Source organism: Symphalangus syndactylus, chromosome 8, assembly GCF_028878055.3.
Source record: "Symphalangus syndactylus isolate Jambi chromosome 8, NHGRI_mSymSyn1-v2.1_pri, whole genome shotgun sequence".
Taxonomy (NCBI): domain Eukaryota; kingdom Metazoa; phylum Chordata; class Mammalia; order Primates; family Hylobatidae; genus Symphalangus; species Symphalangus syndactylus.
Genome location: NC_072430.2, coordinates 96,869,154 through 96,885,383, shown reverse-complemented (window position 1 = coordinate 96,885,383; position 16,230 = coordinate 96,869,154).

Sequence of the window (16,230 nt, the reverse complement as noted above, 5' to 3'; positions counted from 1 at the left end):
AATCACCATTAACTATTTAAATTAATATTATATTTTAAGTATATAATTAGTACTAATGTGACATAACCACTTTATAATTTTTAACCAAAGTTATTCTAGAATTAAGTCTATTCAAAGGTCTCCCTCATCTATCCTTTTATTTAAACATTTGTAGTTTTTATTGATTTTAAATTTAAAACAAAATCTAGTATGAATCACAAAATTCAATTTGAACCACACGTGGTAATACAATGTCTTTAATATTTTTCTAAAGCTATTATTCTATGTAATGATAAAAAATAATTAATAGCATAGCATAATGTGAAGTTTTTATTCCAGTGGTTTTTCATATATTTGTCTTTCTTATGAAGGACATATTGATTATTTTAATTTAACAACATCTAATAGAACTGTACAAAACAAAAATATATTTTTAAATGATTTGTCATACTTGTCATTATGAATGTGTTTTAAAACACAACTCTGTAAGTGTCTGGGTAAAGAAGAAAGCTGTCCTCCTCCACCATTATAGTGAGTTTGCAAGGCTTTGCCATTGTAAGCAAGAAAAGCAGATTGCATTGGGTTTGTTTTTTTTTTTCCAAAAACTGTTTATATTTACTACTTAGTTTCACTAGATTGTTGGTATACAGAGAGCTCACATTCTGATCAACTTGATTTTTTGTGTGTATTTTTAGATCTAAAAGGTAACTTCCCTACTGCTCCTAATACTAGTGGACCAATCCTAATTTATTATTTCACTCTCATCACTGTAGAAAGGTCTTGGTCTTGATGAAAATCGGCCCTCTGCCTCACCTGCTACTGCCACGGAAAGGGACTTGAAAGGTTCTTGCTGTCTAATTTACTGTTCCCTTTGAACAAGAAACAGGGCACAGGGAGGGGAGGACTTAACTGGTGAGAGATTTTGCTTGTATCTTGGATGTGTGTCCTATAACACCACATTGCCTCCAATTTCATCTTTCAGTCAAATCACTCTGACACTATAAGTAAAATTTCAGGTATTCTTAACTCTATACCATCAAACATGAAGCTTTTCTTGTTACAATAGTTAATCTTTCTTTGGATTAAAAAAAGTTTCCCTTAAAGAAATAAAACTGTCTACCTAACCTGATTGCTAAATTTCTAGCTTATTTGTTTTAAGCATGACCCAAAGAGTCATTCAGGATTCTGTAGCGACTAGTTTGCTTATAAACAAAAAAGTAAGAGATGACTAATTCTGTAGATAGATTTAAGGATGAATCACTAATATTACCAAATCAAATTATCATTCTAAACACATGACAAATATATTTTTACATTCAGGATTAATATGTCTTTAAAAGTTATCCCCAACCTCATAGTGTTTTTTTGTTCACACTTTTCTGTTATAGTAATAGGAAAATTTGTATAGTTCTGTGAATATATCATGCCACTCCACAATTACATGCTTTTCACATACTATTCTTTTCACTGAGAGTGTTTCTGTAACTTATCTTTGAGATTTCCATTTTCCCATCCCAAAACAAACCCACAATAATCATTAACGCTTTTTCTTTGGTTCTTTCCTCAGAATCCCTTAAATATTTCTCGTTTTGTGCCCACCTCTCCCCAAAAACAATTACATTGATGCTTGCCCCTTCTAAATGTCCTTACCTCTTTTCTGACAGATCCCCCAATGTTATTGGCAGGAATCTTCAGTAATTACTGTCCACGGGATTTTATGTTCTTAAGCCATGAATTCCACATACTAGGGAAAAACTGTCTTTCTAGTAGCCTCAACCACTGAGTCATTTTACTCTCTTATTTATAGCAATATTTTTCCCCCTTTTAATTCCCAGCATGTGTTTTGGTGACACAGAGACCTATGCTTAAATTACAATCCTTTCTTTATTATCTATGTGGTATGCACAACTTTTCTAAGCCTATTTCATTTTTCTCTACCATGGAAAAATTATATTTGCTAATTTACAGGATTACTATAATATTTATATTATTTATATGAAATACTATTTGTGAAAACATCATGTAAGTAATAGCTGACCGTTCAATATTAGTTTTCTTTTTCTCCACATACCTATGTGCATCAATTTCTTGCCAATCACCTTATACACTTCCACGAGCAAACCGCTTATATATTTATGGTCATTCAGTGACTTTATTCTAGTAAATCGTGATCGTTTTACTTCTCATCTTATAGAGTTTATGTTTTATTTTCTGAAGCAACTATAACTCATTTTCTCAGATGCTGTATTCCATGATTTTTAGCCACTTGATGAGTGAAGCTCAAAAGAAAATGAGCTAATGTTTGTGCAGATCTAATGGTCATAGTGATGAAACACTGTGATGTTATTTTAAACTGTACAGCCCAAACATGGAGCAATGTTTTGTCAATTTGTTGCATGATTATCTTATTGCATAGGTAGTAGAGAGTATGTGTATGAGAATGTGGAGACGTTTTTAGAGAAAAAGAATAAACAAGCTAAGATTGTTGCATACTTACTACATGTCTAAACTAAGCACTCGATGAAATACATCAAATTTAGTCATCATGAATATATCATTATAGAATATAGATAAGGAAAATGAAATGTAGAGTTTAAAGGGGTACATAAGGAAAAAGCAAACAACCAGTAATTTTTAGAGCATGTGTTTAAATCCAGCCTGTTTGACTCCAGAGACTAAATTCTTAATCACTCTGCTATAATGTTTTCTATAGTGACAATCGTGTTAACGAGCATCCTTAAAAAAAGACACAAATGACATGTCTCATAATAGAATCTCATAATGGAGTAAAAAATAATCAACCAACTCTTGGGCTTTGGGCAGGTACTGCACCCTAGGGCAAGGAGATGCTCAGGAAAGCTGAGAGGCAAGCAGGAGCTGGCCCAGAACACATGAAGAAAGGACAGGAGTACTAATTTTTTTTTAATTATACTTTAAGTTTTAGGATACATGTGCACAACATGCAGGTTTGTTACATATGTATACATGTGCCATGTTGGTGTGCTGCACCCAGTAACTTGTCATTTAACATTAGGTATATCTCCTAATGCTATTCCTCCCCCCTCCCCTCACCCCACAACAGGCCCCGGTGTGTGATGTTTCCCTTCCTGTGTCCATGTGTTCTCATTGTTCAATTCCCACCTATGAGTGAGAACATGGGGTGTTTGGTTTTTTGTCCTTCCGATAGTTTGCTGAGAATGATGCTTTCCAGTTTCATTCATGTCCCTACAAAGGACATGAACTCATCATTTTTTATGGCTGCATAGTATTCCATGGTGTATATGTGCCACATTTTCTTAATCCAGTCTATCATTGTTGGACATTTGGGCTGGTTCCAAGTCTTTGCTATTGTGAATAGTGCCGCAATAAACATACATGTGCATGTGTCTTTATAGCAGCATGTTTTATAATCCTTTGGGTATATACCCAGTAATGGGATGGCTGGGTCAAATGGTATTTCTAGTTCTAGATCCCTGAGGAATAGCCACACTGACTTCCACAATGGTTGAACTAGTTTACAGTCCCACCAACAGTGTAAAAGTGTTCCTATTTCTCCACATCCTCTCCAGCACCTGTTGTTTCCTGACTTTTTAATGATGGCCATTCTAACTGGTGTGAGATGGTATCTCATTGTGGCTTTGATTTGCATTTCTCTGATGGCCAGTGATGATGAGCATTTTTTCATGTGTCTTTTGGCTGCATAAATGTCTTCTTTTGAGAAGTGTCTGTTCATATCCTTTGCCCGAGATTGTGCTATTTTAGTTCTAGAAAATTATTTGTCACTCAATCTCTTATTAAAGTGCAAGGGAACCTGAAAAAAAAAAAAAGAAAGGGCAGAAGTAGAGGAGGAAACTGTCCTGGTAAGAAATGCTCTGCAATCTCTTATCTGTTTAGTAGCTGTAACTTATTTTATGTCATTCTTCACTTGCAATATATCTGAAAATTCAATATACAGTAGAGACTTTCTTGTTGACTGTTGTCTGATCAATTATGAAATAAACAAGAGAATAACAGTGTCCCATTTCTTTTAGTGATGCCTGAATGGTGTTAACCCTATGGATCTTTCAGATCAGCAGTTTTTACATAGAAATACCATGAGGGAATTGGAGCAGAAAAAGAACAGACAACATACTAGGAGGTAAATATTTGTAGAAGTCTTGTACATGGATTAATTTCCAACAATAAAACAGTAATGTCTTCTTTTAATTTAGAGTTGGATACTCCATAAGAACCATGACCTTCGGTCATTAAATTATCAAACACTGTCTTACTGAGTACCTAACATATAAAAAGCACTGTTCAGAGATCATTGTCAGATTGTAACAAGATTTTACTGAGAGTGCTTGTCACCTCTTTAATTTTGGCTTAAATATTTTATCTTTCTTTATTCTTTCTCTTACCGAGAAAGTTGTTGCTTAAAAAGGTCAGAAATGCCATCTGATCCACTATACACTGAAATCAATTATATAGTAACATGAATCAGACACATTAGCTCTGCTCTCCTGTGTTTATGACTTCATTTTGACAGTAACCATACCTTCTTTTTATACCAACTGTTTATTCCATCCGAAAATCTATTACATATGTCATACATTGTTAGTATTCTTATACTCTCGGTTATCTTAATGATTTGCTTTGTGATTATAAATGCTGGTCTTTTAATAAGGCTAATTAAACTATTTATATATGTTACATATAAAGTGACATGTTTGAGAGTGTATGTATTTATATGAACGTGTATGCTGGGTCAACTGCAAATTCAGAGAAATTCTAGGAATAAATTTAGTTCTCTATATATCTTATATATTCTTAAAAAGATCCACTAGCTTGGATAATGGTAGTAGCATGAATTTTTTTCTGAAACTATGTTTCAATTTAAGTTATAGTTTCACTTCTTACAAAATTATGTAATTTAGAACATATTATTTAATCTCTCAAAACTCAGTTTTCTGTCTCTGAATCCTCTTTGGTCAGGATGGTGAAACAGCCATTGTATTGGTTTCTTAGAGCTGTCATAACCAAAATGCCTCCTCTAGCTTTTGGCGATTGTTAGCAATTTTTGGTGTTTCTTGGCTTGTACCAGTTTAACTCCAGTTTCTGCCTCCATAATTATATGGCATTCTTCTCTCTGTATACCCATTTCTCTTTGTCTAAATTTCTCTCATTTTATAAGGCCACCATTCATATTAAATTTAGGGCCCACCTTACTCCAATATGAACTCACCTTAATTTGATTATATATGCAAAAAACCCTATTTCTGAGTAAAGTCACATTAATAGGTTTTGGATAGACATGAATTTGTAGGGGGCACTGTTCAACTCACCATGGCCATGTAAAAGAATATGAAAAATCCCTAGTATTGTGACTAACCAGAGTATATGCTAAATTAGTATATATATTTCTCTATTCACCAACTTCTGCCATAGAAAGAAAAAAAGTGAAAACCTACTTCTTTCCAACTTTTTTTGGTTTAATCCATAGTTTTCTAATGCAGTGGGAATAATATGCTGTTCCTAGTACTCCTCAGTCTTAAGCTGAATTAGTACATGTATTTCTCTATCTATTCACCACCTTCTGCTATAGAAAGAAAAAAAAAAAGAAAACCTACTTCTTTCCAATTTTTTTTTTGGTTTAAACCATAGTTTTTTAATGCGGTGGGAATAATATGCTGTTGTTGTACTCCTCAGTCTTAAGCATTAATTTTTTATCAAGATATTTCTTTAGGAAATGTTTCTCAAGTGGAGATGAACAAATATAAATTCACTGGTTACCAGAGGAGATGGGGAGTCTGAAAGGGGAAAAAAGGAGGCAGATGCAGAAATAGAATGGAAACAGCAAATGTTGGCCTGCTTCCTGATTTTGTATGTAGCTATAATCTGTGTCAAAAAAGGGAATTAATTTAAACTAAAAATTTTTTATTCATGAGCTAAAAAGAAAAGTATTGAGACAATGTATTTTTTTCCTAAAAACATAATCCTTATCTCTGGAAAATATAAAGCTTATTTAGTTAAATTATTTTTAAAATAATTATTTTATAGCCTAGAATAATAACGATTAAAATATTTATCCAAACTCCATAAAGTATTAGCTTAATAATGACTACTTTCAGTATATATGCAGGGAAAATTTTAAGGCACCATTTCTGTATTTCTTTAGGTTTTTTAATGAATGCCTCCAGGAGGTTTATAGAATTACCTTGATATTTATGTAAATCTCTTTGGAACATTAATATAAGTATTTCAAGTCCTCAACACTTATAAGTAAATCATACATAATCAATACAAAATTTGTAAAAAGAAGCATAACTTTTAAAAAGATGGTTCCCAAATACCCTACATCACAAAAACACTGACAGTAAACATTATTCATTAAGCTTTTAATCACTTTACTTACTAAATTTAAGGTACTCTATAGCATGGATTATAACTTATGACACTTACTTAGCACTCCTACTTTTAGCTCACATATGTGAGTTTACATGAGGGAAGGGAGGGCTCAGGAAGACATCTGGGTGGTTCAGATGATATATACACATGCACAGTAATGAACAGATACAAATTTAATTATAGATACATGTATGCAAATAGTGTTATGGGCTGAATTATGTCCCCCTGAAGTTCATATGTTGAAGTTCTAACTCCCACTACCTTACTGGAGCCATCAGAGCAGGTCTAATCAATTGAATGGTATCATAAGAAGAGGAAATTTGGACCACGGGGATGTGCATGCAGAGGGGAGACCATGGGAGGAAACAGCAAAGAAGGTGATCATCTGCAAGCCAAGGAGAGAGCTCTCAGGAGAAACCAAACCTGCTGACACTTTGATGTTGGCCATTTAGCCATAGTTTTATTTTCTCAAAAGTGTGAGAAAATACGTTTTTGTTTTTAAGCCGTCAGTCTGCAGTGCTTTGTTATGGCAGCCCTAACAAACTAGTATACATGGTTAGCATCTATGCCCCAGTAGCAATGAGCACAGTGCCTATATCTTTACGTCTAAATGTCATTCTTCGGTAATGGAAACCATGGCTCATTGGAGATGTAGTTGATTCTAGGCATGCAGTATGTATTAGTCCATTTTCACTCTGCTGATAAAAACATACTCAAAACTGTGCAATTTACAAAAAAAGAGAGGTTTATTGGACATACAGTTCCATGTGGCTGGAGAGGCCTCACAATCATGGCAGAAGGTGAAAGGCACATCTCTCATGGCAGCAGAGAAGACAGCTTGTGCAGGGAAACTCCTCTTTTTAAAACCATCAGATCTCATGTGACTCAGTCACTATCATGAGAATAGCATGGGAAAGACCTGACCACCTGTGATTTGATTACCTCCCACCAGGTCCTCCAACATGTGGGAATTCAAGACAAGATTTGTGTGGGGACAGGCCCAAAACATATTACAGTAGAAAAAAATATGTAAGATGTGTCTAGAATACCTTTTAGTACCAAAAAGTAAGAAAGTTCTTCAAAAGCAAAAGGATACAGAAATGTCAAGTGGACACAGAAACCAACCTGAAAGAGCTACTAATGTCCAAAACGGAAATAATGTGATAAAAATATTTTAAAAACACATATTAAAATATATTCTAAATACAGACAAAATATAACCCAAAGTAAAAGATAAATAAGCATGAGTTCAGGATGATATAAATCAATAATTGAATAAATTCATAAATTTAGTGGCAGAAAAGTCTTTCTTACTGAATAATTTTAAATAACATCTGTAGATATTCTTCCACGCTAGAAAGTGGAGCTTAACTCTCTTCATATGTGGGCCAGGGTTAGACACTTACTACTTCTGAAAAACTAGTTAAAAAAGGGGGATAAAGTAACTTTACAGTAGAGAAATCTGGCTGACAATTTCACCTAGTGAAGGAGATTAACATTACCTGAGATTTCATGTGGATATTATAGAATGTCTGATATAATGTAATGTGAAGGGATCTTTACCTTGATCATATTCTAAGAAAAAGCAATAAACCCAGTCTAATAATTAAAAACAAACAAAAACAGGTTGAGTGCGGTGGCTCACACCTGTAATCCCAGCATTTGGGGAGGCTGAGGCAGGATCACCGGAGGTCAGGAGTTTGAGACCAGCCTAGCCAACATGGTGAAACCCGTCTCTACTAAAAATACAGAAACATAAAAATAAAAAAATAAAAAAATAACGGGGCATGGTGGTGCGTGCCTGTAGTCTCAGCTACTCAGGAGGCTGAGGCAGGAGAATCGCTTGAATCTGGGAGGTAGAGACTGCAGTGAGCCGAGATGGCACCACTCCAGCCTCAGCATCAGAGTACTCCTGAAGACTATTAAGGTTATACAGAATAATGCAAGACAAGAAGCTGTCCCATACCAGAGAAGTTGAAGTAGACATGGCAACCAAATGCAACATAGCAACCTGGAATGGAAAGAGGACACTCATGAAAAAGCCATGAAATCCAAAAAAGTCCAAAGTTTAGCTAATGATAATATATCAGTACTGGTTTCTTAATTTGATAAGATGCTAGCAACAAGGGAAATTGGGTAAAGGGTATATGAAAACTTTCTGTACTATCTTTGTAGCTGTTCTGTAAATGTAAAATTACTCAAAATAGAAATTTAACTTAAAAATACATGTAAACATTAAAATAGTTCCCTTAAGCAAAAATTCTCAGGTCACTATTATGGGCTTAGTCTCATATTTTATATGCTGGATGATGACATACAGTTTTGCATTCAGCTTCCTTCTCTTTATACATACAGTAAAATGACCAAAAAATAATTCAAATAGAGGTAAGCCTTTTTTGTATACCCTCCATCAGTGCAAATCATGGGGGGCTTTAATTAGCAGGCACAAACCTTGATAAATTTTTGTAAAATAGAATATGAGTAGGATCTAGAACAAGCATAATTCTGATAATGTCAATGTGCATTTTTTTAAAGAATAAATGATCATCCAATTTGAAATTTAAACCATGTGAAGGAAAGCTGCACTGGGAAACAAACAGATGAGGTTTCCCAGAAAAATAATCTGAGCCTTTAAGCTCAAAACAGCATTTGTTGTAAGTAAAGAAAGGCTATGAGGCAGTAGTAAAAGGAGGTTGCAGGAGAATTATATAACTTCAGGAGCCCACCAGTGGTTGCAACTGGGAACTGTTTTGAATAGAAACAACATGGTAAATAAAGCAGAGTACTAATGAGCATATTAAGGAAAAGGCTGCAGTGTCTGTAGTAGGCTAAATAATGGCTCCCAAGGTTACACCCATGTCCTAATTCCTGGAACCTGTGGATGTCACCTTACATGGTAAAGACTGCAGATGTGATTAAATTAAGTATCTTGAGCTATTAAAATATTCCTAGATTATTGGTGGGCTTATGTGCAATCACAAGTCCTTAAAAGAGGGTGACAGAAGGAGAACTAAACACACAAGAGGAGAAGGCAATGTGACCTTAGAGGCAGGGATTGGGGAAACATGCTCACAAACCAAGGAGTGCCAGCAAGCACTAGAAGGTGAAAGAAGCAATGAATAGTTTCTGCCTTAAAGCCTCTGGAGAAAGTGCAGCCCTGCTGACACCTTGATTTCAGCCCAGTGACAATGACTTCAGACAGTTTCTGGCCTCTAGAACTGTGAAAAAATAAATTTCTGTTTTTAAGCCACCAAGTTTGTGGTAATTTGTTGCAGCAGCCATAGGAAAATAATACAACATGCAAGAGCACCTGAAAGCCCTCACTGAAACAAGAAACTGTCGCAAAAGCAGTGAATCTCCCTGATATGCAGTAGTATCCTCAACTTATGTATCTAAAACATCCATAGTGTCTAAAAGAATCAATTTTGATCCCGGATAGGAATAAATATAAACCTCTATCTTTTTTTTTTTAAAAAAAAAAAGCCAATCAATTAATACACCACATCTTTTCTTCTTAAAAATCAAACAAATTTGAGCCCTAAGAAAGATAGTACATCCCCAAATGAGGAAAAAGATATTAACATTTTTATTTTTACTCTTCATATAATTTGAAAATGCATCACATTTGTAAAAAAAGAAAAAGGAATAATTTCAGAATGAATACGTTGGTAGAAGCGCTTGCAGAGACAAAAACACAAACACATTCTGCCAAACTATTTGCAGAGATATTAAACAGTAGTTTTAATACTGTAGAAAACCAACTCAAGGTACTAAAAAATCTGTTTAAGCAATTCTCCCAGGCTTTATACAAAATGATAAATAAGACTTATGAAAAACAGAGTAAGTAAAAAAGGGAGGAAAGGAAGAGAGGAAAAGAGAAAGGAAGAAAGAAGCACATCTAGTTAGTGTAATGTATCATGCTTTCAGTCATAGAAAAACTCAGAGAATATGCCACCTGTATCACTTCAGCATTGCATTTGGGCTGACTACAGAGGTTCAACAAGCCTATTAAATTATGTTTCCCTTTTTGGGGAGGCCAGAGGAGTATAGGAGTAGGGATCACATAACAATAATTCCAGAAGTAGAATGTCAGAACTGATGCAGCTGCTCAGTGATACCATCAGGGACTAAGTTAATGATCCTTCAAACATTCTCAAAGATCCAAAGAGACCAATGTAAAGTGATCTATGTAGCACGAATCTATAAACTTCTTTTTTTTTTTTTTTTCCTTTTTTCTTCTGCTGAATCCTTTTTTTTATTTACTTATTTATTTTTTATTATTATACTTTAGGTTTTAGGGTACATGTGCACAATGTGCAGGTTTGTTACATATGTATCCGTGTGCCGTGTTGGTTTGCTGCACCCATTAACTCGTCATTTAGCATTAGGAATATCGCCTAATGCTGTCCCTCCCCCCTCCCCCTGCCCCACAACAGTCCCCAGAGTGTGATGTTCCCCTTCCTGTGTCCATGAGTTCTCATTGTTCAATTCCCACCTATGAGTGATAACATGCAGTGTTTGGTTTTTTGTCCTTGCAATAGTTTACTGAGAATGATGGTTTCCAGTTTCATCCATGTCCCTAAAAAGGACATGAACTCATCATTTTTTATGGCTACATAGTATTCCATGGTGTATATGTGCCACATTTTCTTAATCCAGTCTATCGTTGTTGGACATTTGGGTTGGTTCCAAGTCTTTGCTATTGTGAATAGTGCCGCAATAAACATACGTGTGCATGTGTCTTTATAGCAGCATGATTTATAGTCCTTTGGGTATATACCCAGTAATGGGATGGCTGGGTCAAATGGTATTTCTAGTTCTAAGTCCCTGAGGAATCGCCACACTGACCTCCACAATGGTTGAACTAGTTTACAGTCCCACCAACAGTGTAAAAGTGTTCCTATTTCTCCACATCCTCTCCAGCACCTGTTGTTTCCTGACTTTTTAATGATGGCGATTCTAACTGGTGTGAGATGGTATCTCATTGTGGTTTTGATTTGCATTTCTCTGATAGCCAGTGATGATGAGCATTTTTTCATGTGTTTTTTGGCTACATAAATGTCTTCTTTTGAGAAGTGTCTGTTCATGTCCTTCGCCCACTTTTTTGATGGGGTTGTTTGTTTTTTTCTTGTAAATTTGTTTGAGTTCATTAAACTTCTTGATGGCAATTAGGAGAGAACCTAATGATATAGACAATTGGTAATTTTAAATGTTTTCCCCTTATGAGTAGAGGAATGACACTTTGTCCTTCTAAGCTTGAGGTATCAATTTTTTGGAAACACCTTCTAAGGTGGCTTCCTAGAATTTGTATCTTTGTTTCATCTCCTCCCCTTGAGTGTGGGTCAGGCTTACTGACTTATAGTGAATGGAATGTCACTGAGATGATATATCACTTCTGAAATAAGATTATGAAAAGACTGGCTTCCATCTGGGAATTTTCTCTCATTCACTATGAACTGAGCCAGCTCATGTTGAGAGTTTTCTGATGGAGAAACACACATGATGAGGAAGAGTCAGAGAGAAACTAAGGCCTTTAGTTCAACAACATGGGTAAACGCAGAAGAGGATCCTCCCTCATCTGAGCCTCTGGATGTGAACACAGTCCAGGTTAACTCTGTGACCACGATCTCATGAGAAACTTTGAACATAGGCACACAACTATGTCATGCCCCAGATTCATGATCCGTAGAAACTATTGTAGTCTTTCTGGTTGCAACATGGCTATTCCACTTTCAGACATCACATCCAAAATTCAGAGAAAAAGAGGAGATTGGACAAAGTACCAAGTATGCCTACCTACTAAATATTTTCTTTACTTAGATGGAAGAAAAGACATACAGATATTTATAAGCAACCAAGAATGTCTGCCACTTCACTCATGTAGTATTCTTAGAGAAAAATACTTTTAAAAAATATGGAAGCTATTGACATGTTAGTCAAAATTAAAGATATAATTAAAGTTGAAACTATTAAAAAACAAAGGTATGATCTCTGTAATCCAAGAGAACAGAGGAGTTATAAAACAGACAAGAATTGGTATTATTTATAGTCAATAGAAGACTGAAAATGTAGCTAAAAATTAAATACATGAGATTGTTCTCTTAATTAAAATGCACTAAATTTGGGGCTTTGTAAACAGGACATTTCATTTATTATAGATCATTAAAAATCACTTTAAAAAGAAATTATGCACTAGGCAAATCCAAACCTCAATATATTATAAATAACAATGGCAATTTTTTCTATAATGCTGTAAGCTATATTTTGATAATAAAATGCTAAATGTGAAGTCCACTTGAAAAATTATAATAGCTAGAATGATGATAAAATTACATTTAGAGTTTTATGAGGATATGTTAATAAAATAAAATATGTAAAATGTAAAATTTGGTGCTAAAATGTTTAAATTCACAAAGTCAAACACTAACAAAAATTTAACGTAGAATTATTAATATATTTGAATAAATCAGTTATAAAGAAAAATTAGAATATGTTATAATTCTTATATGAAGATAGTAAATCTGCAGAGTAGTTTCATGAGCAAGTTACATCTGGGCCTTGACGAGTTTAAACAAACAAACAAACAAAAATTTAATCCTTCTAAAGTATTTTAATAAAGACATTTTATATTAATTTTATGAAGCTACAATAAAACTGCCAGCAGAAACTATAAAAAAACCGCAGAGGAAAAAGAAACTTCAGACTAATCTTACATGTATAGAAGTAACAATCATGAAACAAATACCAGCAAATAAACTGAAGCACTGTGTTAAAATAATTATCTTCACCTCAGAGGATACTTTTAAGATGATTACAAAGTCATCACGGTTTTAGGAAATGCTATACTATATGAAATTATATATGAAGGAAACAGCTTTATATATTCCAAAGAGATATTCAATAAAATTATATATCCATTCTTGAGTTTTAAGTCATGCCATTATACTATGAACAGCATAGAAATTGTCCATCTCAAATCAAAGATGAGCATAATGTTTAATGATTAAACATGAGAGACATTAAAAGCAGGAAAAATGATACTTATAGTGAAATTTAATTTAGTATATTGATGTACTAATAAAATTAAGGAGAAAATTTAATAGATTTACTTGATCTGCTGGATATAAAGTGTTTTAAAGTTAACTTCTCTGCCTTATATTAATAAGAATTAAAACACACATGTGTTATCAATGGAATGGTCCATATCTTTAGTGATGAGTCTCCCACCTATCTGCTTCCATTTTATCAAATTATCAGACATATTTGATTTTGGTCCATTTTCTCAGAAATTTGCTTAACTAATTCAATTTATCTATTAATGCCTTAGGCGTGTTGATTTGCCCATAGAATGTTTGATTTTCAGCAATGATTCTCTCTCTCTCTCCATATATATATGTGTATATATGTATATTCACATATATACACATATATGTGAATATACATATATACACATATATATATATGTATTTAAGGTAAAATAACAATGTCAGAAAAACATAGGGTAGAGTAGGCTTTTGGTGCCTCATAATTTACCTTAAATACTAACTATCCTTAACTGTGCTAGGCACCTTACAAAATTAGACAGACATGACAGAGATCCCAGAGTAATAGCTTTTCCTGAATCATTTATGCCTAGAGAAAATCTTCTGGATCTAGTGCTAGGCAAAGATTTCTTAGACTCGACTCCAAAATTACAGTCCATATACATAAAAATTAGTAAGTTGGTCCTCATTAAAATTTTTAAAAATTATTCTGAGAAACTTCATTCTAAAGGATGAAATGGCAATCTACAGACTGAGATAAAATATTTGCAAATGATACTATCTGAGAAAGGACTCATATCAAGAATATATAAAGAACTCTCAAAAGTTAACAGTAAAAAAAAATCAAATTAGAAAATAGGCAAAAAACATGAACAGACTTTTTTTTTTCAAAGAAGATATATAGATGGCAAATCAGTGCATGAAAAGATATTCAATATCATTAACTACTAGGGCAATGAAAATAAAAATCACAATGAACTGTCACTACACTCCTATCAAAATAGCTAAAATAAAATATAATAACACCACCAAATGTTGTTGGGATGTGGAGAAGTTGGAATACTCAAACATTGGTGAGAGGAATGTAAAATAATAAGGGAACTCTAGAAACAACTTGAATACATGCTTAAAGGTTACCTGATTTTATGCCTCTATATAATTGTTTCCAAGCTATTTATTTACTACTCTGTAAGTTATAGATAACAGCAATCCAAGTAATTTTCATTTATAGTCACAGAAATAACTTTTGTTCAGTGGGAAAACAATGGATTCCTGCTACCCTACCCTCATGAAAAAAATCCAGTTTTGCATTTATTTATAAATTTTTGGCCTATATAGGTCCATAATTTTTAAAATTTTCCTGTGAATTGGTTGTAACATCTTATTGATTCTCTCAGTAATCAAATAAAATTCTGTGTTTATATATTGGTCGTGATATTTTACCTACTTGTTGGAAATTATCCTTTAAAAAGTATAAATAACATTTTACTGCATAAATAAACTCTTGCAGTTACAAATTACATTAGGCTTGTTTTGTGATGTCATATTCAACTATCAGTTTTGTGAAAGACAAATAAAACAACCTGACAATACCAGATATTAGACAGATATGGATCAAAGTTCACGTATATACTTTGCTAAATGTAAAATGGCACAAGCCCTTAAAAAACTGGCAGTATCTTATCAAAACAAACACACCCTACCTATCTGGTGACTGAGCAATGTCATTTCTAAGGGTTTATCCAGTGGAAATGAGGACATATGAAAAGATATACAAAACTGTTCAGAGCTACTTTATTCTTAATGGCAAAAAGCTGGAGCACTCCAGATGTCCACTATTAGGAGATTGGATACACTGTGACATATTGATCCACTGGAATTCTACTCATGGACAAAAAAGGAGAGGTCTGCTTACACACACACACACACACACACACACACAAACACAATGGATCTGAAATCACTATGCAGAATAAAAAAAGCCAGACACAAGGGGATACATTGTTTCAGTTACATCAAGTTCTAGATTAGAACTTGACTGCAATGTAACATTCAGCCTGGACTGGTGTGTATCAATAGGAGAAATACCGGACTCCAACTTCTGGATTGAGAAATTGTTTCACAATGTGAAAAAAACGTATTTCTTTTCTTAGGCCTGACTCATGTGGAGCATTCAAACAGTGATTTGATTTGCTCACCCTCGATGTTCACAGTCATGTGTTTTGAAAAGGAAATTTTAAAATCTCTAGTATATGATAGATTTTGCTACCTATAACAAGGCTCTTTAAAGTGGTACTGTGTGTTGTGATTTCTAAACTGGGAAAAAGTAGAGGAAGGCACAATTTTCTTTTGCATCCCAATTGCTCTTGGATTTTGAACTTTATGGTATTGAAGGGCAAATCAGAATGCATCTGGGATTATACTGAAGTGATTCTGATTTCTAGAGTGATAAAACCATTAAGCTTTAAGTTTCTCCGGCTTTGAAGATGGAGGCAACAAAATAAACATTTAAAACCTGTTCCTTTTCCATGGTAACCTCTGAAATAAACCCCCACAAAATAAAATGTCCTATACCCGAAGTGGAGAAAGCCTCAAACTAATAAGAACACAAAGTTCAAAATATGTTGGCCAGAAAAATATACAGTCTGGAAAAAAAAACTGAAAGGATTAACCAGTAGCAAACACTCATCTAGCCCCAAATAAGCACCATATAGTATTGTGGGTTAATCCAGAGAGAAATCTGAAGGAAGCTAATAAAATGATCTCCTAATTAGCAGGAAGCAGGTTGAAAACTCTTTACCACTTTGGGCCCTTCATTTAT